Genomic DNA, 18,128 nt, shown 5'->3' on the forward strand with positions numbered 1-18,128 from the left:
GTTTCCCATTGGGGGCATCCAATTGGCCACTGTGAGAGTACAGGATGATGGACCAAACAGGCCTTTGGCCTGATCCAGCAGCCAATGTGTTCTTAGGTTGTCATGAAGACTGCCTCCTGGCTGCTTAGAGGTCCTTGTGAAATGAGTTTCAGGCTTGCCAGTATCTCCCTTTTTGTTACCTGGAAGGCCTAGGAGCGCTCTGGTGGATACATCTTCCAGGTGCTGTTCTATAATCCTGAATGTGGTTGCCAGTATTCTCTGCTGAGTGCTCTGGATGGGGAGGGAATATTTGATGCCTCTGCTTCCCCCACCCCCATTTGTCCCACTTGCCCTTACCCATCTGTTGTGCTGACCCACAAGGCTAGGAGAGTCCTTTACACCCAGATACAAGAGTCTGGGTCTTTGTTCTGTGTTTTCTAGCTTGGAAGTTGAATTCCTGAGTGGATGCATGTGTCAGGAAAAGGCGGGTGGCCTTACCTTTGGTGAAGTGTAACCTGATGATGCCTGTGGGACAAGTGTGTGTGAGAGAGAAAGATGGTGATTCTGGGGATGGAGTCTCTGCAACTCCCCCTGCATCTCTGTGTCAGTCACCTTAAAAGACCGCTGTGCCCTCCCACTTGGACTCCTTTGTAGTGACTGGAAGGGACCCTGAAATAATTTGTCATAGGGGATTCCCCTGTCTTGCTGTCTCCTGACTTTTGCACCGTTTCCATCCTTCAGTCTGCATTATTCACAACCTTATCCTTGCCTACTAAGAGTAGAGGCAGTATAGCTCTGAATATTGGTTGCTGGAGAGAGCGCTGTTGCTCTTGGGTCCTGCTTTTGGCTTTCCCATAATGTGCCACTGTGAAAACAGGATCCAGGGCTAGATGGACTTTGAGTCTGACCCAGCAGGCCTCTTCTCAACAGCCTTGAGAGGTAGGACACACTGTCGCTCCATTTTGTTACTTCAAAATGTTATTGCCTTGTCTAAAGGAGTCCCTCTGACACTCCAAAGGCTTGGGCAGGATTGTTAGCTTGGCGACACGGTCCTTTAAGAGAGGGGGGGCACTTCCTGCTGTCTAACGGATGACACTACCCTGAAAGCACCCGATCCCGTCCGATCTTGGAAGTTAAGCAGGGTCAGGCCCGGTTAGTACTTGGGTGGGAGACCGCCTGGGAATACTGGGTGCGGTAGGGGGGCGTCTTCACCCGAAGATTAAGAGCAGAGGAATAGGAAACAGAGCTGGGATAGCCAGATTCCCAGATTGGTAGAAAAGCGACAGTTTGCTCAGACTTCTGCTCAGTTTGGCAGAAGGGAGCTGGGACAGTCTTTCTGAGCTCTGCGTTTAACGTAAAGACTGTTGCCCTGGACCTCAGTTCTACTCTGTAACTGTGCCTGGCAGCCTTGCTGCAACTAAGGTCCAAAGAGGAGAGTAGAAAAGGATAGTCCAAGTGGAGAAATAGATTTTTAGTTGCTGTGGTTCTTAGCTCACCCAAGGTGTCCCCTTTTAATACTCACGACCGATCCTTTCAGTCGAATCCCGTTGTCTCCAGCTTCCAACTGGTTCCTAAAAAAAAACAGCCTTGTCCCTTTAAACGTTGCTTCGTCCTGGGGGTCCCGCTTGGACTCTCAATTACTACCAAGTGCCTCGGGTCCTGAGGTTGGTTTACCCCCCTGCAAAAGAGGCAAGGGCGCGCTGGGCTCCCCTTCCTCAGTGAACCCGGAGCTCAAGGCAAAACTGGGTCCCTTCGTGGTCGCCAAACTGTTGTAAAAATTTTGCAGAGCTACACGGCCCTAGAATTAAGTGGATCCTCGACCCAGGAAGAGTCCAGGTATCCTGGCAAGCAGACAAAGTTTAAGCGTCTCCTGCCCACCAAATAACAGAGACCAAACCAGGACGTGCGAAGCAAGGCACTTTTATTTTTGCTGTTGCAACAGGGTCCTTCCTCTCACACAGGAGAACAAGGAAGGAACCCCAAACAAAGATGTCTTGTCCTTAAAAAGAGATTTGAAATTGGTTTCAGCCCACCCCCCAGAAGCATCATCCATATGTCACAGAAGGGGTGTAGCCCAAGACCCCCCCTCCCTAGATTCATCATAGGTACATCATGAAAGGGGAGGTCTGGTGGCAGTAATCTGAGCACCCTGGACCCTGCCCCCTGCCCCCAAAACCTAATCAACAAAATTGAGAGATATTTACATTTCCCTGTTTCCCAGCCAAGTTAATCACAACCTTTTGTCTGGCACTCAGGTATCAGGATGCCAGGGATTATCACTTTAATTCCTGAGACAATGAGAAGGTTCCCCCCACCCCCCCTTCTTCCTTGCAGAGGAACACCTGGTCAGAGAGAGTCAAAATGGTGTCAGAAAGGCCTGTCTTCCTGTGCTGCTTCAGACATGTTTCTGTACATTCATGTACATGTTTTATGAACAATTATTATATATATATATGACCTCAAAATTCTTATAACAGATGTCATAAGGGCTACTACCTTGGTGGGATCACTCCAAGACCTGTCTAACCTTGCGTTCTTGTCTCTGAGGCCAGCCAACCAGCAGCAGATGCCTCTGGAAAGTTCATGGCCATCCCTTGCTGTTAAAAGCTCTGGCACATCTGTCTGGTTGGGTAAGTCACTGCTTGGGATTGGGGGGGTGATGGATCTGAGATTTGGGCTCCAAACTTCAGCAACACTTCAGTGGCTTGAGGCTCCATGTAAATGAGGAGTTGCCTGTACAGTGGTACCTCAGGTTACAGACACTTCAGGTTACAGACTCCGCTAACCCAGAAATAGTATCTCGGGTTAAGAACTTTGCTTCAGGACGAGAACAGAAATCGTGTGGCGGCGGCACAACGGCAGCAGGAGGCCCCATTAGCTAAAGTGGTACCTCAGGTTAAAAACAGTTTCAGGTTAAGAACGGACCTCCAGAATGAATTAAGTTCTTAACCCGAGGTACCACTGTAGTTGATAGAAGGTGCTCCTGTGCAGGAGCAAAGAGCATTTCCCTTGCTACAGAATCCTTGTGCTGGGAGGGGTTTGAGCTGTGGGGGCTTCCAGGTCTGCAGACTCCATGGAATTAAGTACAGAGGAGGAGCCTGGCCAGCTGTGTGTATGTGTGTCTCCATCTCTCTCTCTCTCTCCCCCCCAAGCCATCCTTATGGACTCATTTGCCATTGGCTCTCCTGGTTCCCCTCCCCTCTCTTGGCACCAGCAGGCTGCGCTGGGTGAGTAATTGACTGGGCAGAGCCTGCCTTCTGGCAGTTGAACTCTGTGTGTGTGTGGCAGCTGCTGAACCCTGAGTTAATGATTCACCAACAAGTTGGAGGCAGTAACTCCCCATACCAGGCTGGGGTGGGGGTGGGGCTGCTTGGGGTGGGAGGTGCCCTCTACCTTTCTGCGAGCACCAGGGTCGAAGAGGGATCCGTGTCAGGAGGCACCTGTCCTGCGTGGGCCAAATGTTGCCCTGTGTGTAGAGAAAACTTGCTGGTTCTCTTTCCCACCTCTGCTAAAGCGTAATTTCTAAAGAGAAAAAGTAGGGCTTGAAATATCTGCATCCTCTTAACCACCGACAACTTCCACATCCTAAACAAGGAGGTGTGGGGTTGCTGGCTGCAGCCGGTGGTGAAGAGTGGGCATGCACTCTGCACGTGCCCTAGGGTACACTTGTTTATTGCTGCTTTGCATGCTAGGCAATGAAAACAAGTCTGGTGGGCAGCTCAAGGGAGACCCGAGGCTTGCCCCCCCCCTGCACTGGGGGCTATATTTGCACCCATTTCTCTCTCAAAGGAGACTTGCTGCATCTGGCAAACATTTTTGGGGGGTGGGTGGGGGGAGTTGCACAGGTTCAGAGACCTGCCTAACCAGCTGGGAATGGCATTGGGACAAAATAAAAAATGGCCGCACACTAGTCTTCCACAGCCTGGCACCCTCTGGATATTTTGGACTACAAATCCCATTAGGCGGTGCTTACTGGAGCTGATGGGAGTTGTAGTCCGAAGTATCCAGAGGACTCCAGGTTGAAGATGGCTGAGATACACCGAGGGCAACAATGCCTCTCTCCAAACATTTTGAACCCCATTGGTAAGAACGCCTCCAACCAGTGATGTGGCATGGAAAAATTCCCAATGCTTTTATCTTTTATAATTTTCCATTGGTGAATACAGTATTAGGCCAGCTTGGCTGTTTTAAAGTTTTCAGCTTTGTTTTAGCTAAATACAAGTAAGATAAACATGGCAAATTAGAGCAATCCCTTTGACATTGGAAAAGTATCTAATGCAAACAGAACATTTTCTGCTGAAAGTTAGCCTGACTTGCAAAGGAACATTTCCCAGTTTCAAATTTTCTGGGAAGCCCACCTCACTCTAACCCCTGGTGGCTTTTTCCTTCTGCTTTCTGCAGATGCAAGATGCTTATGATGCAAGGACCCAAAATGAGCCTGTTTGGGGGCTAGGTGGTGCCCACTTTTGCTGCTTGAGTTGTTGTGGTTTCAGGCACCTGGGGCTATCTGAAGGGTTGCGCTGGGATTGGGAATCCCCACTTTTGCAGTGGAGTGTGCTGTGCAGAAGATTCACGGAAGCATCCAGAGAGGTTGTGGACATAAGTCCTCCAAATTCCTGCCTCCCCACACCTTCCTGGCCCTTAATAAGGGTTTTTGTCAAGTCCTCTCCTTTTCAGGGTATCCCTGGGATAAGAAAATCCAGTCTGAGGTATAAGGAAAGCATCGATTTGAAGGAGAACAGTCATATGGAAGATGGAGAATTTCTGGAGCTCGCTATCTGCTTGGAACAACAGTATGGGTGAACCCACAAAATTGGAGGGGTTCAACTTGTTGACCCTTTGGTGCCCTTCCAACTCTACAGTTCTATAGTTCTGTTATTTCTTAGAATTTGGGGCTGCAAATTTCACTGGGGTCCTCTTGCTCCTTCTCTCTCCCTGCCCCACTTCCCCAAACTGCTTTGCTCTTCTGCCACATTGGTTGTATAAATGCAAAGTCAGGGAAGGTGTGAAGCAATGGCAGAATTGGGACAGGGGAGGGGAGGAGAGGAGACGGAGGGAGGAGGCAGTGCCTGAGGCTCACCAGGGACTGATGTCTGCGGCTGGTGCCTGCAGTTTTCATGACAATGGGCACAAAACACACAAGAAAAGTCTGTGTCAGTCTTCCAAGCAAGTCTTGACAGGAGGAGAGCAGCAGCAGCAGGCACTGGTTATAGATGGCGGTCATGTGCAGTGCGGGGCTGACTTAACCCCATGCAAAGTACTGCACACAGTGAATGCCCTTGACCAAACCTGCAGGGGCCTCTCTCTGGTCTTATTAGCTGGCATTGCATGGAGTCCTGGCCGTTGCAGGCCAAGCTGGTAGCGTGCTGAGCCCTTGCTTGGAACAGACATAATTTCAGCGTGCAGATCCCGCGGGCGCCCTGTCAAGGAGGGAGACCCATGCAGTGTTGCAGAACACACTGGGCAGAATGTGTTCAGGCTGTGCGCCACTGAGCACAGTTGGAAGGCCGCATCCTGGCATTCTCTGTGACCCCTTGGTGAATCACGGAGTGCAGGACTCTTGAAATCACAGACACCTAGTGAAGCTGAATGTTGGGAGATTCAGGACAGATAAAAGGAAGCGCTTCTTATTGCAGCACCCGTTAAACTATGGGACTCACTGCTGCTGCTGCAGGAGGTGGTGGTGGCCACACACCTGGATGGCTTTAAAAGAGGATAAGACAAATTCATGGAGGAGAAGGCTATCGACTGCTACTAGCAACGATGGCTATGCCTTCCTTCCACAGCTGGAGGCCACAATGCTTCTGAATACCAGTTGCTGGAAATCACAGGATGGGAGAGGGCTCTTGTGATCAGGTCCTGCTTGCTGGTTCCCCATTAGGGCATCTGGTTGGCTACTGTGAGGACAGGATGCAGGCCTAGGTGGGCCACTGGCCTGATCCAGAAGGCTGTCTTTGTGTTCATCTCTCTGGTTGCGTAGGGCAGGTGAGACGTTACGGTTCATTGCTGCCAAATGTTTCCTTGGGGATGCTGAGAGAGTGGCCTGCCACCATCAGAGAGAGGAGCTGTTTGGGTCTGGCAAGCAGAATGGACCCAGCTGACTCCCACCGGCTTCCCTCTGGGGGATCTGCTTCCCTCCCTTCCCTAAGCAGGAGCAGAATGAGTGCAGGCATGCCGCCCAGTGCAGTATTGCTAGCCTCCAGCTACAGGCTGGGCCTCAGGAATGGCTTACACAGCACGGCAGTCGTGTTTGGACAGGGCGTTGGGAAGTGAGCGGAGGAGGTTTTGATCAGCTGCCTTCCCAGCAGCTTTCCCATCACAGCGTCAGGCTCAGAATGGCCTTTGGAGCAAATGGTCACTTCTGGAATCAGGGCATGGCGGACTCTCAAGGGTCTGCAGCCTTCAAGCAAGCTCCATACGTGTGGGAAGGGACGTGTGTTTGTGTGCTTGCTGTGTAAAAGGAGAGCAAGAGGGCAACCACAAGAGCCACAGTACATTTTTGTGCAGCTGCCATGTTTGCTGCAGCACTGGTGTTGCAGTGGTTACTCCTGTCTGGAGCATCTGGGGCTGTCTAGATGCTCTGGGCTCAAGTTTTTATCAGTCCTGGCCAGCACAGCCTCTATAATAAATAATAATAATAATAATAATAATAATAATAATAATAATAATAATAATAATAATTTATTATTTATACCGCGCCCATCTGGCCGGGTTCCCCCAGCCACTCTGGGCGGCTTCCAAAAAAAACAGAAATTCTAAAATACAGAAATCCATCAAACATTAAAAGCTTCCCTAAACATGTGTCTCATTCTTTGTTGAGGGATGCACCTCCGTCCATTGTTCTTTATGTAGAGTGTAAAGTGGTTCTGAGTGGGTCTCTATTTCTACTCCTCTGTCAATTCAATCCTGTTCCTGCACTGCTCCTTTCCACAAGCCTTGCACTCCTCTATGCCACCAGTCTCTTTCCAGGCTTAATTCAAGGTGCTGGTTTTATACATTCAAAGTCTAAAAGCAGCCGCCAGTGGGCCTCCAGATGTTGCTTGGACTCCCAACTTCCATCAGCCCCAGGGATGATGGGCGTTTTGCACCAGCAACATCTGGAGGGCTCCAGATTTGCCTCCTTTATATGAACCTGCCCGGTCTCTACGATCCGCTTCTAAGGCCCTTCTCCAGACCCCACCCCCACCTCATTGGCTGAATAGTTGGCAGGTGCAAAAGACAGAGCCTTTGGGTGGTGGCACCTGGAACTTGCAAAAACAAGGCCAGGCTGTTTCTTTTGCTTTAGATGTTTTCAGTGAAGGTGTTTTTACTGCTCTTTTGCTGTATATTTATTTATTCTGCTTTTTTAAAACCTGCCTTGATTTACCTTTCTTTTCAGTAGAAAAGTGGGGTGTAAAGCTTCTGGTCTTTAGTGTTCTTAAAGCTCTCGGTTCCTGTACTTCTGAGTTCATGTCTTGCTGCACATCGTCATCTAGGGCTGCTGCCTTCAGTTCATATGATGCTGACCTCCTCAACACGGCTGCTTTCTGTGTGCACGAGGCATTGTCTTGCAAGCATGGCACGTACTTGAGCCATGGATTCTGTCCCGGCGTGTGAAGACTGCCGGTGTCAAAACTGGTGACCCAGATTAAACATGATGCCAGCCAAGAGTAACCCAGCACATATATGTAGTTTACAGCCCCAGCATTGCCTTCAAATAGGGCCTAGCCTGAGCAAAAATCCATTTACAAATCATGTGGGAGTGAGAAGTTAATTTCATTTTGCACTCTGGGCAGGAGCACTGCTTTTTAGCACTAAATTCAAGAAAGACGTCCGTCTTCATTTGATCCCACACAGCCCTCTCCCAGTTCTAGGTTGCTATGAGAGGGAGGGAGGGGGAATTCTTCTGAATATTCTTGTTGGTGCCATTGTCTGGTCCTGCAGTTACTGTAGGGCAGCCTTTGCAAACCTGGTGCCCTCCAGATGTTTTGGAACGCAGCTCCAGCCAGCTCCAGCTGGGCCCTTTGGGAGTTGTAGCACCAGTTGTAGTGCTGACCCAGCAGGAGCTGTTTTCCAAAACATCTGGAGGGCATCAGGTTGGTGAAGGCTGCACCAGGCCCAGGTTCTTCTCCTTCCCACCTCCCTCTGGGCTCCAGGTAGCTCTGTCTGATTTCTCTGGGAGGTAAGGGAATGCCCTGGTTTGCTGGCTCATTTTCTGGGTCACTGAGGCAAGTGGGGGTTGGGAGGTCTCTGCTTCAGGCGGCTTCCTGACTTCATTGTCAAGCCCTTGCCAAAACAGTTCACACCAATTGTTGGGCTCATCACATGGGAGAGAAGAGGAAATGAGTGGCCTTTCCTAGTTTTGGAGGAGAACCCAACTACTGTACCTTTGTGCAGTTGGCTGTGCTGGACCTATAGATGCAGGGGAAGGAGGGGGCAGAGTTCTGAGGTGGGAAAATGGACTGGGCCACTTCAGATAGCCTGAACAGAATGACAATTTTGATTGCTCTCCCATGCCTAAAAAATAAAAAGCAAAAAATGCCTTGCATATATAACATCAGTACTGCACCAAAGGGATGACAGAACCTTTCCCTGTGGCATGATGCTGTCCCTCCCCCTTTTGCAGATTTATTTATTTTTCTCCATGAGGAACATTTTTTTTACCACCCCCTAACCTGTGTTTTTTGTCCTCTCAGTTTCTGCTGTTTGCGTAAAGACCAGGGCTTTTTGCTTCTCTGGAATAAAGGCAGCCTGGGCAGAGATTTATTGGGATTCATGAGGGTTGCCATAGAACTGGGCTTGGGGAATCTGCTTTGGGCACCTTGTGTGTTTTGGGGGGCAAACTGCTATCTCAAAAGCCTCATTTTGCTGTTAGTAAAAGAAACTCCCAGGGATGTTGTTGGGCTGAGAACTCGAATGGCCATTGCAAAAAGCAGTGGGATCTCCAAAATGAAGGAAGCCAAGTGCATTCTGGGAGAATCTCTGGCCAGGACATGCTTCATTTTATCAGAAGGATTCACAAGAATGTCCTCTTCTCCACTGGATTTTAAACTTGGCCTTGAAATTCACAGCGGGTTTTTTTTAAAAAAGGAGTAATGTTGAGGATCTTGTTTTAATTAAAAAGAAAACAAGAATAGCACAGCAGTGCTGTAGAATTGGTGAGCCCTGGCACACACAAGCAGCTGACAGCACACGACAACAGAGTTGCTATTGTCTGAGTGATGCCCTAATGATTTGTTGGTTTTCTCAAATGAGCATTTTAGAGAGCAGAATGCAAGCCGCAGCTCCAGGCCACAAGCTTGTCCGCAAAGCGAGTACACCATCCTCCCCGAGGGAAGCATGGAAATCAGTTTAGACAATTAGCAGTGCTTTGGTGGCTAGTGGCCAATTTTCCACCACTCTAGAGCTGAAGATGGGGACGGATCCATGTGCACGGGCAGAGTGGCGGAAGCTGCAATGATTTATACAGGGGCTGTAGAGCTGGGGTCTCCAACATAACATGCGGGTGGGAGTCACGGTGCAGGAGAGGCATTGCTGTTTTGAGAGGGGTTGGGGCATGGATAGGCAACCTAAGGCCCGTGGGCTGGATGCGGCCCAATCGCCTTCTAAATCTGGCCCGCAGACGGTCTGGGAATCAGCGTGTTTATACATGAGTAGAATTTTTTTCAAAAAAATTTTTTTAAATGCATCTCTGGGTTATTTGTGGGGCCTGCCTGGTGTTTATACATCAGTAGAATGTGTGCTTTTGTGTGTCTTCGGGGTGTGTGTGCTTATTGTGGCTTGTGTTGTGCTTAGCAGACTCCTGGGTTTGTGGAGAAGCCGTAACAGGAGTGCCAGCAACATGAGCTTTGGGATTGCTGGGGACAGGCTTCCATGTTTGAGAGCTGGAGCCCTGTATCAGCTTTGTGTATACTGTATATGAAATTCTCTCAGCGAGTCAGAGCCATCTTATCAATGGCCCACCTGGCCTACCATTGTGGAGAGAACGGAAGCTATCCGGGGACTTGGGCTGAGTTTCTTCTCACCCTAGAGATGCTTGTGTTTGTACCTGGGACCTTGGATGGGACACAAAGCTCATGGTCCACCACTGCACACACGCACACACCCCAGCATGAAACACATGCATGTGCAGCTGCCTCACCTAAAGCCTGGCTGTTGCTGCATTTCCGTGGCACCTGCCTAACAGTGCACCAGAGGTAGTTTACAGCCCCAAACTTGACATCACCCTTCCTCAAATTGGTGCCCTCCAAATGTTTTTGACTGCAACTCGCATCATTCCCAGCCAGCACATCAGTCAGTTTTGAGGATTCTTGTGCAATTGCATATTCACAGGCATTTCGACATCTCCCTCCCTACCTCTCCCTGCAGCGCCTTGTCCCTTGTATGGCTGGCTTCCTGGGACGATAAAACCACTCATTGTTGCTCAGGTTCCCCTTGCAAGCTGGTGGGTGGATTGACTGCACCGCTGTCCATGAGCAGGATTTGACTGGGGCTGAGTAACCGCAGCTCTGTTCTGGCTTGCTGAGGAATGTGTGGCTGCGGGAGACAAAAGCAGCCTGTGGATCCTACAGTAGGGCTGTTTTGACTTGGCTGCACTGCTCAGATTTTGCATGGCGTTCTTTAAACTTCTGAGTCACGCCTTTTTTTGTTTTCTGCAACTGGAGGTGCACATCTCAGTCTCTCATGCCCAGCAAAGAGCTCCCCTGGGAGGTGCCTCCTCCCCACTTCTGTGTGAGTCAATCTTCTGGGTGTGTTACCTGATTGGAAGGTGCTCAAAAAATGCCTCTGAGGCTGAGGGTGTTCTGCTGGGTGCCTGTGTCCAATCCCAGAGGATGCAAATGCACTGGGAAGTTGCTTTCCAGCAGCGACTCATCTGGAGGGATGCTTGGGGAAGGGCTCCAGCTCACTAGCAGTGGAGCACCTGCTGTGCACCCAGAAGGTCCCAGGTTCAGTCTCTGGGATCTCCAAGCAGGGCTGGGAAAGGCTCCTGCCTGAAGCCCCAGAGAGCCCCTTTATGGCAAAACTGAGCTAGGAAGAGCAGTGTCCTGGCTTGGGATAGACCACTCTTTATGCCATTGCTCAGCATCCTTTGAAGATGAGCACTCCGGGCCATTTGTGGTTTAGCCCTTGTTTGAGATTGGCTTATGAAGTTTTCAAGGCTGATAAGGAATTTGAATCTGGCCCTTCTCAAGTCCACCCATTTCTATCTCCTGCCCCACTTGGACTCCCATTCCAGAATCCTTGGGTTGCCTAGAAGCTAAGCTTAGTGAGCAGCTCAGTAAGAGTGCTGTAGAAGTGCAGCAAATAAATCAAGTGTGACTAAAGTGGCGTCACAGGTGTGCATTTCACTGGAGGGAGCGCAGACTTCCTGCAGCCAGTTCAAGGCCCTGTAGATTCACCAATACCCCAGTGGTTCTGGGTTTCAGAAAGAGTCTTTCTCAGCTCTGCCTGGGGATTGAACCTGGGACCTTCTGTGCAAGGCAGATACTCTCCCAGTGGACTAAGGCCGTCCACTGTAAATGGTTAAACAGTTGCCCATCTACTTGGCATCCTCCTATGATCTGCCTGTAGAACCCAGACTGCTATTGGCCCACTCCTTTGCTGGAATGCTTCCAAAATCTTCTGCAACTCCCAAGGGTGCTGTGGCAGAGGATGGGTGTGTGAATGTTCTTAACAGAGACGTTGATTTAGAAAGAGTTCCCTGGAGCAGAAAAAAAGTTTGCAAACCTTGCCTTTTCCCATACTTTCCCTGCCTTTCCCCTCACTCTCGGTGCCCAGGTTGAAAAGGGTAAGATGTAGGGATGATCGTGGTGCGTGCAACTGTTGCCCGGTTGGCATCACAGGTTGTGGCTTCAACCTGGTTGAGTTGCAAGCATCTCCTCCCAGGCAAGCTGTGCTGCTCGTCATCATGGGCTGAGGCCCCTCAACTCCCCCCACACTCCTCAGGGGTTTATGAGGTCAAGGGATGGGAACTGGAGTGAGACCAAGTGCAACACTGACTCCCTGAAGTGCTCATATCAATATTTGCAGCTTTTATCTCTGATGTACCCGAGTGGGCGGATTCCACAGCTACACAGCGACTCAACAGTAGCCTTTGAATCACTTGTGCTAGAGTCAGTGAGCGGTTGTGGTTGGCACGCCTCTGAAATTCTCAGTCTGTGCCAACAGGATTGGCTGTCTTCAGATAGCTGCCCTGAGGCTGAAACAGTGTCCTCTGCCTCTACTTGGGCATTGAAAATACCCAGGTACCCAGTGGGTGCCTGGGAGACACAGGTGGGCCTCTGACTTCTTCACTGTGGCTTTCCCCAGGCCAGAATGAGAGAGAGAGGATGGAGGAAGGAAGGAAGGAAGGAAGGAAGGAAGGAAGGAAGGAAGGAAGGAAGGAAGGAAGGAAGGAAGGAAGGAAGGAAGGAGAGAGGGTGTTTTGTATCAGTGTGTTTGCTGTGATCTGTGAGTCTGTGGCCCATAGGAATGTGTTCCCACGACTCTGAAAAAGCTACCCCACCTCCTGCCCAAGCTTCTGCTTCTTCAGTGTAAAGTTTCAGGGGGCGGGGTGTTGACTTGCAGGGGGGGGGGAAATGGAAGTAACCCAGCTTTAACCTTTCTGCTGCAAGCCGCCTCCTTTCTTAGCTAGGGCTCTGGCCTAGCTGCAAACGTGGGTCTGGATCACTATATGAGAGATGAGTGGCTGTAAAGGAGAGTTGCTGGGCAGGGAAGGGGTTAACCCACCCCATGACCCTCTGCAAGTTTCACCCTGCTCTGGGTGCTGTTTGCACAGGAAAAGCAGTGCCTGGTATTTCGAAACACAACAGTAGTGGCTAGATATATGGTTGGGTTTCTTGCAAAATGCAAGGCTCCCTAAGCAAGCTCTGATATGCCCCCTTAGCTGAAGAATCATCTATCCTGGGACCTCGGATGAAAGGATTTAAAAATGAAATGGCCTAGAAGTAGAGTTTTTCATAGAATTGTAGAGTTGGAAGGAACCCCAAGGGTCATCTAGTCCAACCTCTGCTTAACAGCCTCCAATGGATGAGAATCCACCACCTGTTGAACAGCTCTTACTGTCAGAAAGCTCTTCCTGGTATTTAGTTGGAATTTCCTTTTTTGTAATTTGAATCTATTGGTGCAGGTTTTAGGGTCTCTTCAGAAAGGTGTTTGGCATTACTGACAATCATCTTCAGGTAGGATATCAACACACACACACACACACACACACACACACACACACGTTTGGGGACATCTGCTGATGTGTTACCTCACTAATTGGTCCAGATAGCAGTGCCTCCTGGGGCCCTCCATATGCTTTGGACTACAACTCCCATCAGTCGTAGCCAGCATAGCCATATTGTGCTGGAGTGATGGAAGTGTGGCCACTGTGCTGACTTGAGGCTGATGGGATTTGTAGTCTGAAGCATCTGGAGGGCCCCAGGTTAGAGGCGGCCACTCTAGGGAGTGGCGCATGCCTTCCTACCTGCTCTTTCTGTTTGCTTGCTGGGACAGCACTTTTAACTATAGAGACAGTGTGGTGTAGTGGTTACAGTGTTGGACCGGGAGACCAGGATTCAAATCTCCACCTGGTCATGAAGCTCACCGGGTCACGTTGGACCAGTCACTGCCTTTCAGCCTAACCTGTCTCATGGGATTGTTGTGGGAGTAAATGAGGAGGCAGGGAACCACTCACCTGGAACTCATTGGAATAAAAGGTGGGATATAGATACTCGAATCTTGCTTGTGGGTTTCCCACAGGCATCTGGTTGGCCACTGTGAAAACAGGATGCCAGACTAGATGGGCCATTGGCCTGATCCAGCAGGCTCTCCTTATTACCTCTGACATTAGAGAAAGAACATAGCCAACATTTCCTCCACAAATCTGTGTAAAGCCACCCAAGTTGGTGGCCATTTTTGCATGAAGTAATGAGTTCATAGCATTTGGGACGTTTGAAGCAGGGACTGCATGCTCCATAACTTATCCTCTTTAAGACTGTGCAAAACACCAGCTTTTCAATTGTTTGCCTTTGCAGAGCGACTGGCACACATTTATTTGGCTGCTCGTGTGGTACAGTGCTTTATTGTCTGCTGTATGCATACTTCTGTTTTGCAATGGCCTGCAGCCAAGACAATAAACTGTCAACGACAATGTTGCAAGGAGAAAGCGTTATTGCGTTGACGCTGTACCTGGAGCGGTCAGCTTTTGCCTGGAGAAGCAGCTGTCCTGAGCAAGTTTTAGTGGCCTGGGTGGAATGTGCATTTCGGCCCTTGGAGCAGAAAATAAATAATGCTGATCCTTTGTTCCTCTTTGGTTGGGAAGAGCTTGTGCATCCTAGTTTCTGCCTGCTATTTGTGGTGAATGGAGCTTTCTGGAGAGCCCGCTTTTACTTAAGCCAATTTCATTAGTTTCCTCGAAGATTATGTAGAGAGAACCACATTGTAAGTCCTGAAGGAAGGAAGATCCCAACATAAGGAGTGGAAACTGGCCTGTCATTTGCATCATCTTATTTCCTGGGTCCTTTTGATTATAATATTGGGACTATGAATTTTCACTCTTGAAAGCCAACTGCTATTGTTGCAGTAGTTTAGACTTCTAGTTTGCTCTTCATGGTTAATTCTTAGGCAAACCACTCTCTCTAGCTTCCTTCTGCAAAGCAGACCTACCCTACAGCGCTGTTGTGGGGATTTCTGAGATGTTTGTGAAGGGCTTTTAACTTTGTCTGTGAATGTGAAGCAGTATTTTCTCAATCTCATTAGAGCTGCAACCCCAGGTCCACTTACTTTGGAGTAAATCCCACCGTACTAAATGGTTTTAATTACAAGTAAAGATCCAGAGAGTCGTGTTGTAATGCTGCTGTTAGTTTTCTACCTTGCATTCGTAGTTTCAGTTTGGGCAGTACTTTGTCTCTCTGTTTCTGAAAAGTTATCTGGATCCTGGTTGGAAGGGACAGATTATCTCCCATCAAGATTGGACTAAGAATTTCCTGTGGCGCAGAGGGAGAGGAAACCTTTTTTAAAAAAATATATTGAGGGCCACGTTTGATCATAGGGAACCTTCCTGGGGCTGCATGACAGTAGTTGGTGGGGCCAGATATGAAAGTGGGTGGAATATATAAATATACATTTAAAGTAGTATCATAACTTTTAAACAGTCATGGCTTTTACTTTTATGTGGCTGGAATGTAGCCTAGCCCCTGACTACACTGTCCATTTAAAGCAGTATCATACCAATTTAAACAGGCATGGCTGTTTAATGATTTCCAAGGAAGTTTGAGAGTTGTAGTTTGTTTTAAGGGTGCTGAGAGAGGTAGTCATAGAGGTACAATTCCTAGAGTTCCCTGGGAAGAGGGATCTGATAACTGTAGCTCTTTCATGGGAATAGGGGTGTCTTAATAACTCTCAGCACCCTTAGCAACTGACAGCTCCTATGGTTCTTTGGGGGAAGCCATGCTGGTTTAAAGTGGTATGATACTGCTTTAAATGGACAGTGCAGACAGGGTCTAGGCTACATTCCAGCCACATGTTTCTACACACATAAATGTATCTAGGTGAGCATTATCACACTTCAAGGACACAATCCAACCAGGCAAAAGCAATCGAGGGGGGCTCTGGAGCAGGGCTGGCGGGGTGTGTGGCCTGGGAAGGGGGAATTCTCAAGGACCAAATTGAGAGGCTTGGGTGGGGGCACCTCTGTCCTGAGGTTCCTCACCCCTAAAAAGAAGCATAATGTGGGGAATTAGGATTTCCTTTTATATCCCTTGCCAGTCACATACTCTCCTGTGTTTTGTTGTTGTTGAAATCATGGGTTGAAATGTTGGCGAGCCCTCTCAGAGACCCTTCAGGAGTGACAACTCTTGGCCTCCTTTCAGCGAAACCAGTTGGTGGTGTTTGTATTTCCCTCCCCCCCCCAAGACAGCACGTTTTTATTGACCTGTAGGCCTGTGTCCCAAACCATAGGTGAGTGGGGCAGGCTAAGGTCTAGACTGGTTCAAGGGCTGGTCTTTTTTAGGAGACGGCCCAGCCGGAAATGGGGGCCCTGCTTTAAAAGACTTTTTAATGAAAGTGAGTCATCTGCTTTCAGAGTAATTTCCCCTTCAGTGTATGAGCTCACAAGATGCCCATTTAGTAAGACTTTGCGTGAGCAATGAGCATTATGTTGTAATCAAACTCCTATCTGAGCAACTGGGGCCCTTTGGACGGTTTCCTGCTGCTTTTTTTTTTAGTTTTTTTTAAAAGCTACATTAATCATGCATTCCTCTGACTGGAGGGAAGGTGAGGTTTAACTCCTTCATCCCTGCAAAGTGTTTCCGGGGACAGCTGGAGAAGAAAAAGGGAGGGTCATGAGAGGGGGGGGAGTGGGATATGAATGCAATAAATAAGTAGTCTTGTCTTCCACCTTTTTCATGACTTGTTTTCTACTGGGCATCTTCCACCAACTGGTGCCCTTCAGCTGCTTTGGACTACAACTCCCATCAGCACCTGGTTGGGCCTGATGGGAGTTGTAGTCTAAAACATCTGGAGGGCATTGACATCTGAAGTTGGTGACAGCTGCTCTAGGTAGTGAGGTTGGTTGGGCACCATGGATAGCATGCCTGTTTTTCTGTTTTTATTTGTTTGAAATACATTTGAAATACATTTATTTGAACCTGTCTTTAAAACAAAGAACAAAAAACTGCTTTTAATTGGTTAGTTATCTGAATGCTTGGCCTCATTTAAAGCAGTATTGTACCACTTTAAACAGCCACATCTTCCCTCAAATAATTCTGGGACCTGTAGCTTCCTAAACTAAGGTTGGGGACATCCCCTGTTCAAAACCCAGAAGAGGGTCGTAGCTCAGTGGCAGAGCCCCCTCCCAAAAAAGCTTCGTGTTTTCTGTGGAAGTTTTGGAGTAAGGTTACTCTTTGTGGTGTGCATGGCAGGTCTTGTCCACCTAGTTGTTTTCTTGCATTCCTTTCCCCAGAGGCACCTCTGACCTGGTGTGCCTTGCTCTGTCCTTCCAGCCTAAGCAATAAACAGGGGGAGGGGGGCAGGATGCTTGCTTCAAGGTGCAAGGCTGCCCCCAAAGAGAAATTTCACTGGGAGGCTTGTTTCTGAGGAATTTTATCTTTTTGTGATCTTTTTTATTTGATTTTTCAAACATACATATTTTTCAAACGTATACAAATACATTCCTCTCTGGTAGGAATTTTCTCAAATCAGCACAATAACAATGTATTCAGGAAAGCTCTTTTCCAATTCCCGCGCTTACACTGGGATCTGTCATCGTGAAAGCAACATGACCTGCCATATAATATAATATAAAACTGTAAACGGCTTTGGGAACCATTGTGGTAAAAAAATAAATAAATTGCCACTGTGCTGCTAGGTGTAGTTCTGCACCAGAGGAACCTGTGTAACCTCAGTAATGTGGAAAGTGTTTGTGGCATAGCCAGTCTTTTTGTGGGGCTGCAACAGCGCCTGGCCAGATGCCCCATAGCTGCATTTAGGGCTGTTAACTGCCACAACTCTTCCTTTTCTCTGCCTCCCCCCACCCCCCCGGCAACATATCTGTCTATTTGAGGCCCCGTTTCCATAGATGCCTTTTCCGCCTCTTTCCCTTGGGGAGGGTGGGAAGTCGATCCTGTTGCTTACAATATCCTAGCTTTCAGATTCAGTCTCCTATTCCAGGAGGGCCTCTTCTGGTAAAGTTTGGGCAGGCCTGGAAAATATTTTGAATTCCTGGAAGGCAGCATCAAATTTGTAGGAGAAGCCCTACAGAGGGTTCCCCCCCCCCCAGCCTATCCTAGCATGGCAGTAAAAGCTGTCTTGCACAGTCACACTGTGGTCAGTTTGGTGGTTGGAAGAGAAAAGGGGTGTGCCATGTATAAGCAATCAAATAATAGTCCCATAAAAGAGCACGTATAGGGAGCAGCGCAAGGCCAGGCTGGTGGTTTTATCCACACTCCGAGAGATTTAGCAGAATATCGTTTTTAGAACTGTGCTCTTTCTTCATCTCCATTCAACAATTGCAAAGGGAAGGGAAGGGTTAGGGGAAAGGTTAGAACTTCAGTTAGGAAAAGAACACAAGAGACTGCTGGATCAGGCCAATGGCCCTTATAATCTAGAATCCTATTCTCACAGTGGCCAACCAGATGCCTTATTGGGAAACCTCACAAGCAGGATCCAAGCACAAGAGCCCTCTC

At 48.7% G+C, this 18,128-nt stretch overlaps 1 protein-coding gene and 1 pseudogene across 1 annotated transcript in view; both read left to right on the forward strand.

Annotated features, from left to right (window-relative positions):
- Nucleotides 1-18,128, forward strand: part of BCAR1 (BCAR1 scaffold protein, Cas family member) — a 40,500-nt gene that overhangs the window by 3,796 nt on the left and 18,576 nt on the right. The window lies entirely within an intron of this gene.
- Nucleotides 1,061-1,180, forward strand: LOC132592385 (5S ribosomal RNA; annotated as a pseudogene).

The sequence above is a fragment of the Zootoca vivipara genome, chromosome 6 (assembly GCF_963506605.1).
Source record: "Zootoca vivipara chromosome 6, rZooViv1.1, whole genome shotgun sequence".
NCBI lineage: Eukaryota > Metazoa > Chordata > Lepidosauria > Squamata > Lacertidae > Zootoca > Zootoca vivipara.